We start from the raw sequence: 15,660 nt of genomic DNA on the forward strand, positions 1-15,660 counted from the left end.
TAGCTTGGATACAGAGGGTTTTGCACCTTTCGAATATTTGCTTTGGTCTTAAACTCTATTTACGTAAATTGAATGGGAGTTATATGGTTAAAAATGGCATGCATTAATAGTTTTCTATTAGCAGAAAGTAGAAATATAAAATCCTAAATTGAACAATTAAATTCCAAATTTCCAAAATGCTCAAAATCCACCCCGAAATATGTTTTATCTCTTTCTAGAACATGTTTTGTTGTTGACATTCTTTTAATCCGTGTAGAATTTTGTAAACAGCACAATCAGAATTCCTTTGTGCCAAGACTCTATTGTGTGTAATACTGCCACTGAGCAAGTGCAATGGTATTTTAGGCTAAAGCACATTGGTAGCATTTATGTGTGTGTGCATGTGTAATTTACTCATGTTTATGTCTGTCTTTACATTTTAAAATAAGGTTCTTAATCAGTTGTCTCCAGAACATGAAAAATGAAAATTATTGCAATATACATTAGTAAACCTTATTGAAGACACACACCTGTGCTGTTTAAAATCCAAAAGCAAAAAAGTCTGAAAGTTTTCAAGTATATACATTCATACTTTTCAAAAAAATTATAGCTGTATGAATTTTTGTCTCCAGGTGACTTTGAAAACAATAATTGAAGTGCTGCTTTGACTTGTCTTGAGGAAGCAGATATTCTTTAAACGCTTGCTTCTATTTGCCTTTGGAAATAAAAAGATCTGAAGGCCATTGCAGTTCTCATTACACTTCATTTTAATTGTAGCCTAATGATCATCATTGCAGTTAAACATACACTTTTCAAACCTACAGTCCAAAATTTCACTGAAAAAGTGAGTCATATTACCTTCATTTTCTTTGTGGTTTTAAAATGCTTAGGTCATCGATTTGTACTTGGCTTTATAGATGTTCTATGTTTCATTTAGTTTTGGAAAGGAAAGAAAGAGTATTGGCCAGTGTATTATACGTAAAGCTGGGGACCTGGAAAACTCATTGTTTCCCAATGTGTTTTGAAGCCAGTTATGATTTCCCATCAGTATCCAATAGGATGACTTCACTATCGTGCTTATTATCCTGATGACTTGCAACGAGGGCTGATCTAATCAGGAAAGAATTGTAGGCTTTGAATAGGGAGTGTCAGTTCACTAAACTTTCAAAGTACAGTTGCTCATTTTCTGAAATCATGCATTGTTCAAACATTTCACATTCCCATTTGAATTTAAGAGAGGTTATTTGGATTTTTATTTCTGACAAAGTTCCTTGGTTACAGAATGAGTTTGCATTCAGTTAGAGTATTATCAGGTTGCCAAGTTATCATATGCCCCAGCTGTTGAATAGTGTTAAGTGGTGGAGTCAGCTGGAAGAAATTCAAAATTTGTTGTCAGAAACGTAGAATTATAATAATCTATACTGTCAGCAGTTATGAATATTGGATTTAGAAGTTGAGTTTTGTTAGGCTTAGTCCTCAGATGGCCTATGCAAGGACTTCCAACCTAGCCCTTTGTAGAAAACTGAGTAGTGGCAAGTGAGTGAGCCCTAATTACTTATGGTGTGGTCTATTCTTGTGTCTTGCTTTGGTCCTTTACTTCTGAGTGAAAATAGGCAACTGTTTGCTGAATTAGAATAACACAGAAAGAGCTGCTTGCTGCAGAGAAGAGTGCAGTGCTCTGATTCTTATACTAGTCCTCTTATAAGACATATTCATAGCCAGAATATTCAGGGTATCTGATTAAAAAAACATCACATTACTTCAGCTAATAGCACAGTCAGGGTGAGTAAAGGCATTTATTTACAAATAAAACATATTTACTTATTGTTTATGCTAGAAATTGCCCATGTCATTGGCTTTTTTAATATATATTAGATTATCCAGTGTATTTACCAGGAAGTACAAAACATGTTTAGCTTAGCATGAAAGGACAGAATGATCCCTCTTGGTGGTTTCTTTTTTTTTTTTTTTTTGGGCAGTGTAAGGAAACTAACCTGTATACTGTTATTTTAATTATTTTTATATTATTAATATTAGCTGTCACTTGAATTTATGAAATTCTGCTATTTAATTCTGTCATTGGAAGATTTAATTTTCTCAACACACTTTTTGAAAAGGTTGTTAAGTGTGAAAATGACATCATTAATGTGAACCCAATAAATTTTATTTTGTACATTTTAGACTTAATTTAAAAAGAAGGTAAATTATTTCAGTCCAACAAAATGGATGTTTTCCATTGATCTGGAAATTAATCAGTTATCCCCAGACAACTGTAAAAAGTATTTCACTACCATTCTCTGTCAAAGCTGAGTGGCAGATTTGTTACTTGTCTAGGACATCACTAAAAAATCCTCTTTGATTATTTAGAAAGAAAGGCAAATTTTTTTGTTTGTTTTCCATGGAAACTTTGAGTAATTGCTTTAGTCCCTTCTCTCAGGGCTATGTAATTCTGCCTATGTGCTTGGTGACCAAAGGGACTTAGGACCACTACACCTGTAGTTTTCATTTTCAGTTCAGTTTTATGGCCTGCATAGATGTGTGGTTGTAAAAAATCCTGTCATTTTGCTGTGTGAACCAACTCTGGTGCCATTTGTATTGAAAGTTGGAGTGTGAAGGTTTCTGGGAACTTCCCCCGCCTTCATACTGTGTAGTCTTGGATGATCTTGCTCAGTGGTTTTCACTTGGCTTCCAGGATTCTGCAAAAACTTGATTTCAGATTTCATCTGCTCATGCTGTGCTCATGGCTTAATGTAATAGTTGTGTAATCAGTGAACTTTAACTGTGCTGCATCATGATAGTATTTTAGTGTAGTTAGTTATAACAGCATTAGTCTGGGCTTTTTCTTTTAACAAATGAAAGGCGCTTCATCTGGTAATGAGAGTTAGTGAAGGTTGTATTTGGTTTGTTTGTAACAGAAAACAATCGGTAGTGTTTCTTTGTCTCTGGTACTGAGAAGCTGTGGTAGGCAGGTAGGCAGACCAGGGTTGTAGGGTACCTCTGTTTGCCAGTGGGACCCGAGTTTCTGTACTGCTGCTTAGCCAATTCTCAGGGGCCGCTCAGCCACTGAGATGTCTTTCTGTCATCACAAGATGGCTGTTCTCTTACAGCCCTTGTGTCTTCCAGATGCAAGAAGAATTACAGGGGTGCCTCGGTGGCTCAGCTGGTTAAGCATCCGACTCTTGATTTCGGCTCAGGTCTTGAATCTCAGGGACCTGGGATTGAGCCCCACCTGGTGCTCCGCAGTCAGAGTGGAGTCTGCTTGTGTCTTTCCCTCTGCCCACCCCCACCCCCACCCCCGCTAATAAATAAATTTAAAAATCTTTAAAAAAAGAGAGAAGAAGAGGAATTGCAAGGACAAAGGACAGAAGGTGCAAACTAGTTGAGTCAGCCTCCTTTTAAAGAGCTTTTTTAGAAGCCCACTTAGCAACTCTCACTAGTGTCTCATTGGCCAGAAGTGTTAAAGGGGCCACTACTGTCTGCATAGCAGACTAGGAAAGTACCCATTTGAACGCGGCTGAAGTGCTGTTGGTTGAAGAGTGAGGCAAAAACGGATATAGGGTTTGCAACCCACCAGTGTTTAGCACACAGAGGGTAAAGTATCTGCCCTGAAAGTGGAAGCTTAAAGTTTGGACACGTGTTAACGACCTTAACGCAATATATTTGACTTTGCTAAAGTTTAAGAGAATATCTGAAAGCTCCGTTGAAGTCTCTGAGGATTTTCAAAACGATCTGGTTGAATGTTTTATTATGTTACACCATGGGTTTAAAAGTAATTTCTTCCCAAATAATTAGGATTTAAATTGGCCAAAGAATTTACTCATTGCCTCATCCCATAAGAAACACATATCAGTCCAGGAACGTAAGCAGTTATTAGATATTGTTAGTGAATTTAACTTTGAACCCCAAATAGCAGACTGATGCTCCTTTTGTTCTGACTTAGACTTTTGTGGTTATCTCAACATTTGTTTGCTCAGGGACTTTAAAAAAGCTTTGTGCTTTTGAAAAAGTTTTTATTTGAGCCATTTGGAGGTGCTTATTATCTGGCTCAGTGACGATTATAGGCAATAAATGACACAGAAGGAGAAGCAGTAGGGACAATTTATTGTTTTACGGTTATTCTGTAGCCAGGCAAAGAAGCTTCTGTGTTTCTGTGTTTGGGTCATGTGAGCCCAGGAGCCTGGCTCTTTGGGGAGCTGGACTGTTTGCCCAAAGTGTCTTCAGGAAATTGGAGACTATAAAAACATCTGAAGCTATCGAGGTGACAAAAAGATGGAGTATCTAGGCTGTCGTGTGGTTCCTTTCTGTTTTAGTTCCACAACTGAGTATAAAAATGTATAAGATTACCTGACTGTCTATGTCTGATGAACAAATTGAATGAGATTTGTAGTTTAGAATGTTTAGTATTTCTTATTAATTAAAAAGAAACTCGGGTGCTTCTGTTACATGGGACTTTTCTGTCTATAATGGCTTTTGAGAAAGAAAGACTTTTGTGTCCATTTCCCGGCTCTTACTAAGTTAGGCATCACATGTTACCTATTTCCGAAGAGGAATTTCAGGCAGCTATCTGCTGAAGTACATCATTATTTCTGTAAGAGATCAAATAAGGCTTTTATTTATTTATTTTTTGGTTTATTTCTTTAATGCAGTTTTATTTGCTGTTATTTTTCAACCTACTCTTATCTCTTGTAGAAGAGGAAGCAAATAATTCTGCTTGGGTTGGGTGTTGGGGAAAGGTTTGTACTTGGGGTCAAATGGGATTTTACCTCATGAGAAGGTGAAGGTACCAGGGAGAAAAGCTCAAGAGGAGAGACTAGCGTGACAGTACCATTTCATTAGCATAACCACAGAATCCATTTTGAATGTTTGGCTAACGTGCACAGTAAGTTTTAGAGACGGGAGTGCATAGAGGTTGTAGGAAGATGGAAATGGGTAAATATGGAGGGTAATGTTGGACCAGATCGAAAAGGGCCTTGAATGCCACACTGAGGATGAAGTTTGGGCTTTATTCTGTAGGTAGGGAAGGGAACCCTGATGATGTTCAGTGGGATGTTACCAATGAGAATAGCGTTTAGGGAGATAAGTCTGGAAAGGAAGATTCAGGAAGCAGGTAGACAGGTTGAGAGGCCGTTGTAAAATTATGGTGGTTGGAATGGAAGGCTGATTCAGGAGAAATGATAGAAATTGACAGGATGGCTAATTGGTTGGTTTTGAGTGTGGAGACAGGAAGGGGCACAGCAGCTTCCATTGTTGAAGTTGTATTGAAGAAGTTTGGAGTATTTTCTTTTTAATTTGTGTAAAAAAATTTGTAGTGTGTTCATTAGAAAATGTTTTTGAAATAAATTTTTAATATTAATCATTGTTAGACCTTCTTTGGTAGTGAAATGGAATGAATGTTGTTTTGCTTGACCTTGGAAATACAGCAAGTAGTATGACCTAGAAAACTAGAATGTTCTAGTTAATGTAGGGCTCCTTAAGTAATAGCTTATCTTGTTGGGAATCCTCTGAACAGGATTTGTAGTATCTTACAGCAGTGAATTTGTTTTCTTTAAGCAAATAAAATTATGGTTTAAGATCCTTTGTAGAAGATTAAAAAACAAATCTTTCAATATATTTCAATAATTTTTTTATTTGGTTTTATTTAAAAAAACCTCTTTTTTTCCTACATAAACTTGAGATTTGTAGAGTCAGTTTTGTTTGTTATATAAGAAGTTCAGTGGTTATATGATCATGTAAGTCCTAAGCCATCCTTAAGTTTATGGGTTCAGCTTTTATACACCTACTTATATACTGGACAGTGCTGGGTATTGCTGTTGAAGTATATATGTATCATTTTTAATTCTCATTACTCTTTATTTTGGCTACAACTACTACCATTTTACCAATATGGAAATTGAATCTTAGAGAAGTTAATTTTCCTGAGATCATATAGGTATAAGTGGTGTCTGTGGCATTTGAACATAAAGTGTATATTTGACATAAACTATATATTTTGAATTTCATTACATTGACTGGTAAATGTTGCAGAAGTTGTTTTTATGAATATTTTTTATTAGGATTATGATTTTGATTAATACGAGGACTGCTTGAGATGTGTTAAATGGATGCATGAAGTTAAAATTAATAGTTTAAAAATTTATAGAGATTTATTTCAATTCAAATGTTAAATAGACTTTGGAGCTTGAACTTTTATATCTTAGCTGGATTATAAATTCTAATTATTAGATATCCATGAAAGGAAAATAAAATTTTAATGTGAACATTTTTAGTGTGTATTTTGGTTGAGAAGATTTTGAAAAGAATTAAGTTTTGTAAATGTCACCAGTGAATGTGGCCGCTTTGATACATGCCTGAAATGTTTCCTGGAAAGAATCGTCAAAGGGAATTGACAAAGTCCTGATTTTTCTCTAGTGGGTGAAAATATTTCTCAGTGAATCCTGGTATTAAAGGCATTATACAAAGATTCTATTGTCCCAGTGAATTAAAACATGCCCTTATTTTCAGTGTTTGAGTTCTCCATCTGGCCATGCCAGTGTAACAATTTGTATTCTTGATTCTTGGTATGGAATACTACTACTTGGTGGCTTATTTTACTACCTTCATTAAGCCAGTGAGGTATGATGCATCAGGTCTACCTCACTGGGTTCATGATAGTCGGAGACAGTAGTGCATATGAAGTATTTTGAGCAGTAGAGATTACGTAGACCATCAGTGAATGAGGTAGACCCAAGAACTCAAGTCCCTGGCGCCTCTTAGGCCAATAGCCTTTTTTATTTTTATTTTTTTGAGTGAATAGTCTACTTTGAGAGCAGTTTTAGGTCATAGAAAAATTGGGCAGAAAGTACAGAGTTCCCATATACTCTCTCCCCTCCCTTCACAGTTTCTCCTTTTGATATCTTGCACTGGTGTGGTACATTTGTTATAATTGATAACAATAAGTACAGCACCTTATATGTTTGTCATATCTTTACATATATGACTTGATTTGATTCATATATCAATTGATAACCATTCCTCCAGGTCCCTTCATGGCTTGAGAGCTCATTTCTTTTTATTGCTGAATAATATTCCATTGTTTGGATGTACCACAGTTTGTTTATCCACTCATCTGTTGAAGGACATCTTGCTTGCTTTCAATTTTGTCAATTATGAATAAACCTGCTATAAACATTTGTGTGCAGGGTTTTGTATGGACATAAGTTTCCAACTCGTTTGGGTAAATACCTAGGACTACAACTGTTGGATCATGTGGTAAGGCTTTGTTTGCCTTGTAATAAACTGCTAAATTGTCTTCCAAAGTGGCTGTACCATTTTGCATTCCCACCAGTGACGAATGAGAGTTCTTGTTGCTCCGCATCCTCATGAGCAGCAGGTGTTGTCAGTATTTTGGATTTTAATCATTTTAATAGGTGTGTAGTGGTATTGAATTGTTTTAATTTACAGTTCCCTAATGATGTATGATGTGGAACATCTTTTTATATGCTTATTTGCCATCTGTTTATCTCTTTTGGTGAGGTTCTATTCAGATTTTTGCCCACATATTTTTAAATTAATTTATTTATTTGAGACAGACTGAAAGAGAGCGAGCAGGGGGTGGGGCAGAGGGGGAGGGAGAGGGAGAGAATCTCAAGCAGACTGTCTGCTGAGCACAGAGCCCGACACGGGGCTAGATCCCATGACCCTGAGATCATGACCTGAGCCGAAACAAGAGTTGGACACTTAACCACCGGAGCCACCCAGGCGCCCATTGCCCACTTTTTAACTGGATTATTTGTTTTCTTAATGTTGAGTTTTAAGAATTCTTTGTATGTTTTAGATAATAATCTTATATCAGATACGTGTTTTGCAAATGGTTAATAATTTTTTATACTGTTACCTCCTTTTGACACTTTTAAACCATTGCACATTATAGATATTATTTAAATAAGGCCCTGACTATTTTCTTTCATCTGGTCATATTGTTTTTAAGTACTAATTTGTTTTGGGTACATGCATTGACTGTTACAGCTACTTCATAGGATTGCATGCGGCAGCCCAGAGTTCAGCTATCTGACAGTTTGCTTAGTATATCTGCATATGCTGCTGCTGCAATTCAGGTATCCAGTTGGTTGGCAGCTATGATGCTTTATAGCACTTGAGTCTAAAATTAGTTGAACTGTTCTATTTTAAGGATAAACTGAAATTAGTAGTCCATGTCCTGCAAAACATGTGAAAGTTAAACTCTTAGGATATTGGATTACTTATTTAAAATGTAATCAGAAGTAGGGTTAGATAGATAGTTGTTGGTTTTAATTTTTTTTTATCAAGTTTTTGTTATGGCAATTTGATTATAGGTTGGGTATAATGGTATAATGTATATGATATCTAAGAACATAAAGTTTTACTTTTGTCTCTTAGACTGAAGACAGTGCTTTTACCAAAGTGATCATGTTTGAGTTTTAAAATCGTATGAGTTAAGAGGAAGAACAAGATTACCTGATTTTGCCTTTAGCGTATTTTAGAAGAGCCACACATTGAGAACATTTACGAATGCTGGAACACCACTGACTACCTTTGCTAGGGGAAAGAAGGTAAATGATTAAAGGAGTATTTGGTGGTTCCTTTTGTGATCTTTATAATTTTATCTACATAACAGAAACTAGAGAATATTGAAAATAGTAGATAAAAAACCTGAGTAATTGAAATTCAGAGTTTGATTTTGCATATAGTGTGGATTTTATAATCCCATTAAGTGAGGGCTTATGGTTATGAATATATTTGCAATGTGACTTTATCCTTAAAGCAATCTCAGAAGCAATAACAATTTAGCTACTGTATATAATTTGTATATTTTTTCTTTGAAAAATTTTGGAGGGAAAGAAGGATTGAAGAATTCTAAGTTACAGAAAGCAAAATGCGAGGATACTGTGCTTTCTTTGTGGAAAAACAGAGATGTACTTAGTCTTCATCATTTTCCAATTAGAACACTATACAGAAATTTAAATTTGTGCCTCAGTAGAATTAAAATAATAAAATAGAATGAAATACTTTTGTTATTAACATTTCTTTGAAAACAAGCTGCATTGTTTCCAACCTCATATTTCTAATCCGGAATTAATTGATACCATGCTTGAAGTGAACAAATCACCATTAACATACACTCTCCCCCAACTTCATCACATTTTGTAATCAGTGTATGCCTAGAAGAACTGGGAAGGGACGAAGCACTTGGGGCCAGGAGAAATTGGTCTTCACCAAATTAGAATATGTGATTGAATTCTAAATATTTATTTATTTTTAAAGATTTTATTTATTTATATGTGTGAGAGAGAGAGAGAGAAAGCATGAGCCAGGGGCTGGGTCGGGGGGGGGTTGCTGGTGAGAGCAGAGGGAGAAGCAGGCTCCCCACTGAGCAGGGAGGCCGACTTGGGGCTCGAACCCAGGACCCTGAGATCATGACCTGAGCTGAAGGCAGACGCTTAACTGACTGAGCCACCCAGGCTCCCCTGATTCTAAGTACCTACTGATCATACGCTTCAAAAATGTGCAAAGGAACTAGGGCCTGCAGAAAGAAGAGGAACATAGGGCTATAGGACTGTAGCTTCCCAAAGAGCACATTTTGGTGAGGAAAGTGGACCAGCTCTGCTCATTATAAGTAGGGCCACAAAAGAGGAAGAATCTGAGCATCCAAGGGTTTTATTAGCAGGGTTGGCTATTTGAAGGAAAGCAGAATTTCAATAGGGGTGTTTGTATGGGGGGTGGATAGTGTCAGCAGAAGGTTTTCTCCACCTTACCATTTCATCTGGACAATATGACCTCATGTTTCGTTCACTCTGCATTGTAGGAAAAGTATTATCATAATGATTTAATCAATACTTTAATGTAAACCAGACAAGTTTCATTTTTAGGTATCAGTGTTAAGTCGAAAATTTTATCCTCTATTTTTAAGAACTCTGCTAATACCCACATATATATTATCAAATCTGAGGATTTAATAATGAGAAATTACTTTAAGGTGTGGTTTCAGCAAATGTAAAGATTGAATGAGACACTTAACATGGTGTAGGAAACTCTGGATTAGGTTGATGATATAATAAGTACAGCATCTTCTATGTTTGTCATTATCTTTACATATATGACATGATTTGATTCATATAACAACTCTCTCAGACAAGTAACATAAGAGCCAGTGCCCTTATTTTATAGCCAAGGAAACCAAGGCTCCTATGATTGCAGTGATTCAGTGGCTGACTGGAGATTAGAATCTTGGTCCTCTGACAGCTGGTCAGGAGAGTACTCTACTATAGATAATTGTGGCCCATCTTAGTAAACAAAGTTATCATTAATAGTATAAATTATAAGTAATATATCTAATGAGAAGTAAATATTCTCTGTTTAAGTAAATAGCCACTGAATATATCCTGGGATTGGTAGATGTCCATATTTTGTTTTACTTTTTATTTAATGTAAGTTTGGGCTGCCCATAATCCATAAACTTTTTGTTTAACGTGGTTTTGGGCTGTCTATAATCCATAAACCTTAGTAAGAAATTCTGTTGCTGGCTGTTGAGGATTTAGTTACTTGAGGGAAAAATTCCGTTATCCTTTATTTCCGTTGTTAATAGAAGCAGCTTTTAAAATTACAGGGTTTAACATTTCGACAGAAGCACTATCCTGTTGACTAAAGGTGTAATTTCTGTATTACTCAATGGAAAAGGAAGAACTGTGTAAGTACTTGGGGGAATGTTAAAGAAAAATCTGATACAAACTCACTAACATTTTTGGAAAATAAAGAAATGTACAAAATATGAATAAAAAATAATATGTAGTGAGACGTATTTGCTTATCTTTTTCCATTTCTCTTCTTTTCTTAATATAGAACATTTAAAAATCACTGTAAAGTTTTGTATCCTGCTTGTTCATTTAATATATCATGGCATGTTCTAATGCCATTAAATATTATCTCAAAACATTTTTAATGACTCATGCATGTATTCCATTATGTAGTGGAATAAACAATGTCATGAAACCTTTAAGCAGTTTTGTATCCTGGTGGGTGTTGGTGAATATTATTACATTGATATCTTTTGACCTAATTGCAAACTTCAAAAATAAAAGTTTTCAAGGTAAGAAAGAAATCATGGATTATATAAGTCACTTAACAATTAACTGTTTTAAGGTACTGCCTAATTCATGATTGAGTGGATTCTTGAGTTATATATATATCTAACTTAAAAATTCTAGTCGCTCTGAATTTTAGAAATTCGACGGTAAAGAAGCAAGGACTAATAATCAGGAATCTGGTTTCCATTCTTGACTCTTATGCTAACTAACTAGACTTGGATGGGTTTATAAATTAACATGAATGATTGCTAAGGTTTCTTATCATTCTATAATACTTGCTTTAATGAAGTAATTCATCATTTATTCATTTGAAAAACATTTATTGAGTACTTTTGTGTGCCAGCAAGTATGTTAGATCCTTAAGGTAATAGATAGAAAAAAGTTAGTGGTCTTTTATGTTTTTGTTGAGTTGGAATGTATCGCTTTATACCGATATGATCTATTTATCCTTGACATCACTTTCTGACGTATTTTCTATTTATTGTTTATGGCATCTATCTCATATTCATGGTTTTTATTTTGTTCAAAAACTATTATTGATTCCTTTTGAAACCTTTTTTTGGTTTGTTTTTTAAGTAGGCTCCAAGCCCAACATGGGGCTTGAACTCACAACTCTGAGATTAAGAGTTGTGTGCTCTACCGCTGAGCCAGTCAGGCGCCCCTGAAAACCTTTTTTAAATGCCTTCAGGGCTCTTGATATAGGTTGAAATTGATTGCATTTGTATTTCATTATTTGTGCTAATCTTCAAGCCTACTGTTTATTAATGGTGCTGAATTAAGCAGTACTTTGGAGGATTAGGTTTTTCTGTAACACTGAAGTAGAACTTTGGAAGAAATTCATATTTTTATAAGTTTTTTCATTCTCATCACCTGCATTAATGATATGTAAACTTGGTGCCTTCAGGTGTGTGCAAATGAGCTCTTTTTGGAAGTTTTTTTTTTTTAAAGATTTTATTTATTTATTTGACAGAGAGAGACACAGCGAAGAGGGAACACAAGCAGGGGGAGTGGGAGAGAGAGAAGCAGGCTTTCCACGGAGCAGGGAGCCCGATGCGGGCCTTGATCCCAGGACCCTGAGATCATGACCTGAGCCGAAGGCAGACGCCTAACGACTGAGCCACTGAGGCGCCCCTCTTTTTGGAAGTTTTTAAATTGTCATCTGCCCTGTCACTATGTGTTATTCTTGCATGGCTAGGTCTGTGTTTCTTTTGTTTTTAGTTAAATGATAACCATATATAAATTTTTTAAAGATTTTATTTGAGAGAGAGAGGGAGAAGGGAGCACGAGTAGGGGGAGGGCAGAGGGAGAGCGAGAAGCAAACTCTCTGTTGAGCAGGGAGCCCGATGCGGGGCTCAATCCCGGGACCCTGGGATCATGACCTGAGCCGAAGGCAGACGCTTAACGACTGAGCCACCTGGGCACCTCTCCCCCTACATAATTTTGAGGAAAGGCCTAAATGTTGTCTCCTTCGAGCTTCCTCCTTCCATCTCTGGTTAAATGGAAGATCTCTTTTGTGGTACATTTAATTTTTCACTTCAGTAATGAATGTGAACAAACTGTTCCTGGTTGGCCATATTTTGAGTCTGAGATGGAGCTGCAACCTCAGGACTAAGGATTGTGGTATTCAGTTTTGAAGCATCTTCATTCTGGGGGATTGCTTAAGCTGCTTAGATTTGTTTTTCCCTTCCCTTGTTCTTCCCTGCCTCCCAAGGTAACAGAGCTATTGGATAGTTTTGCATCTAACCCTGATTCTACTTTCCGACCTGCCCATCTTTGAGAATTGGAATGGAAAAGATAGAAACACTGAGTGTGCTGACTTTCTGTCATTTCATTTTATCCTTGAGAAAACTTAAGTCTAGAGAAATAGGACCAGCAAATGGAGAAGCAAGATCGAAACTGAGGTCTCCTGCTTTCCCTTTCTCCATGTTGCTTGGTCTCCTTTTTTTACTTGCTGATAGATAGAAGGGATGCTTTCATTGGGTGAATCTTAAGTCACATAATGGAAAAGCCTTGGCTTGCCAGAGAATTAGTAAGGAACATAATACAGAAGGAATGAGTGGAGGAAGTGAAGCAATAACAGAAGTCATAATGGCTTTTAGACATGCAGGAAGAATGCTGAATTTTCAGTGTTGGATTTGATTTTTTTTTTTAAGTTTTTATTTATTTAAGTAATCTCTACACCCAGCGTGGGGCTTGAACTCACAACCCTGAGATCAAGAGTTGCATGCTTTTCTGACTGAGCCAGCAAGGCGCCCCTGATGTTTATATATTTGAGGGACCAGTGGTACTTCCGTGATGGTAAATTGCATGCAGCAGGCTCATCAGTGTTCTGGGGCTTTAAGAAATAGATTGGGCTTAATGTAAATTGGAATTACAATATGCAATTAAAATATTCCTCCATCTTGGGACGCCTGGGTGGCTCAGTCAGTTGAGCGTTGGCCTTCAGCTCAGGTTATGATCCTGGGGTCCTGGGATCGAGCCCCACATCAGGCTCTCTGCTCTGCAGGGAGCCTGTTTCTCCCTCTGCCTCTGTCTCTCATGTATAAATAAATTTAAAAAAAAATCTTAAAATATTCCTCCATCTTGAAAGGTCCAGTGCCAATTTGGCTGCAGCTTTTTTTTATCAGCATGTGGATATTTGGCTGTTTCCTGGTTAGCTACCAGATGCAGGCTCCAGGAAGGTGGATCTGAGCACCCCTATAATTTACCCCTTTCCCATAGCCTGCATTCTGAGGTTTGGCTGGAATCTGGACCCTTCCCTTCTGCTGTGGATCAGGACTGAAAGAATATGATGCTATGTGACCTTAATTCTAATACATTTAGAGAATAGGAGTGGCAGTGGAAGGGATGGAAAGTTTGCTCACACCTCAAATGGGCATATGGTATGTGTGCAAGGTAGAGCTATAGAGAAGGAAAGAGTAGAGAAAAAAACAAGAGGGAGCTTATTGCTTGGTATTTCTGGGAAGTTGGGAGATAGAGGTTTTGAGATGAATGGTGGCCTGACTATTCCTCATCTTTTGGGTTTCCTTACATACATTTTACCTCTCTTCAGCTCCTTCCTTGCTCATATGTATTTCTTCTGGGTATCCCAGTGTCCTCAGTTCCCTCTATGATAACAGCAGGTAAGTATATGGTTGGGAAGGATGTGATTTCCAAAGTGTGTTTCCAATAGGAACTCTCCTGTTGTATGTATTTATTAAACTTAAAAAAATAGATCCAATATTAGATGTTTTAATTATTCTAGATTAACTACAAAATGTCAGTGTATATTGTACATCAATAATTTTCTTGGGGCGCCTGGGTGGCTCAGTCGTTAAGCGTCTGCCTTCAGCTCAGGTCATGATCCCAGGGTCCTGGGATTGAGCCCCGTGTCGGGCTCCCTGCTTGGCGGGAAGCCTGCTTCTCCCTCTCCCACTCCCCCTGCTTGTGTTCTCTCTCTTGCTGTGTCTCTCTCTGTCAAATAAATAAAATCTTTAAAAAATAATTTTCTTTACCATTTTTAAATTAAAAATACAGCTTTGTATTAGCCCAGATTGCATAATATTTATTTAAACAACATTTGTAAGAGAAAATGTGTTATAAGTTGGTTCTTTGGAACTTACAAGTAAATTTCTATAGCACTGATCATTGGTTAATTGAAGACAACTGGCGAATTTTTGACAGTGGGCAAGTCTGTGGAGAAATTTAAAAGATTTTAGCAAAAAGCTAGAAATAGTACTCTTGTACTGTATCTAACCACTGGTACTCTTATCATCTTCCAAAAATATTTTTGTATAACATCCAGTACTGGCAAGAATGTAGGGAAACACTACTCTGTGCATTTCTTGTGACATGTGATTTGTGACCATCTTTGGGGAAGGGAGATTGCTGCTGAAGGCATATTTACTCTCTGACCCACCAAAATTTTAGAATCTTTGCAACAAGTAGAATTCAAGATATTTTTGTGACATTGTTTATAATAGCAAAATACTGGAAACAACCTGAGTGACTATCAGTAGGGGATAGTTGAATAAAATTTGATACTTCCATGTTAAACATTAAAGAATATGAGTGAGATCTCTGAGTATTTACCTATAACATTTCTCTGACATATTATTAAGGAAAATTAAAAGACAGAAGACTAAATATGTATGGCATTTTTTATTTAGAAAAAAAACCCCTGTATTAAAACATAGAAATATGGAAGATAAAAACCAAACTGTTAATAATGGTCGACTCTGGGGGGTGAGATTTTGTTTTTTAATCTCTGTAATTAACAGTTTAAAGAAGTATTCTGTAATAAATATAAATACCACCACAAATAAAGTGGAAAGTTTAAAAGAAGAAAATTCTTAAGTATTTGCATGTGTATGATGAAACAGTGTTGGTTTTTGAGAAAAGCTTCCTCCATGTGATTCTGACAGGTATAAGTTATAAGCAACATTGTGGTTATTAAGTGACATTGCCTTAACAGACCATCTGCCAGTTTCATAAACAATTTACACACCCTGGGTTTGTGTGGTTGTTTATGGCTGAGGTGGTTCATTATGACCTCAGCTATCATTTTCAGCATCTGATTTGATTGTACACTTGCAGGCTGTCT

At 36.5% G+C, this 15,660-nt stretch overlaps 1 protein-coding gene across 22 annotated transcripts in view; it reads left to right on the plus strand.

Annotated features, from left to right (window-relative positions):
• The window catches only part of DST (dystonin), a 470,287-nt gene that overhangs the window by 118,234 nt on the left and 336,393 nt on the right, over positions 1-15,660 (plus strand). The gene's annotated exons all lie outside the window — the stretch shown is intronic.

This window comes from Halichoerus grypus, chromosome 9, assembly GCF_964656455.1.
Source record: "Halichoerus grypus chromosome 9, mHalGry1.hap1.1, whole genome shotgun sequence".
In the NCBI taxonomy this organism is placed as follows: domain Eukaryota; kingdom Metazoa; phylum Chordata; class Mammalia; order Carnivora; family Phocidae; genus Halichoerus; species Halichoerus grypus.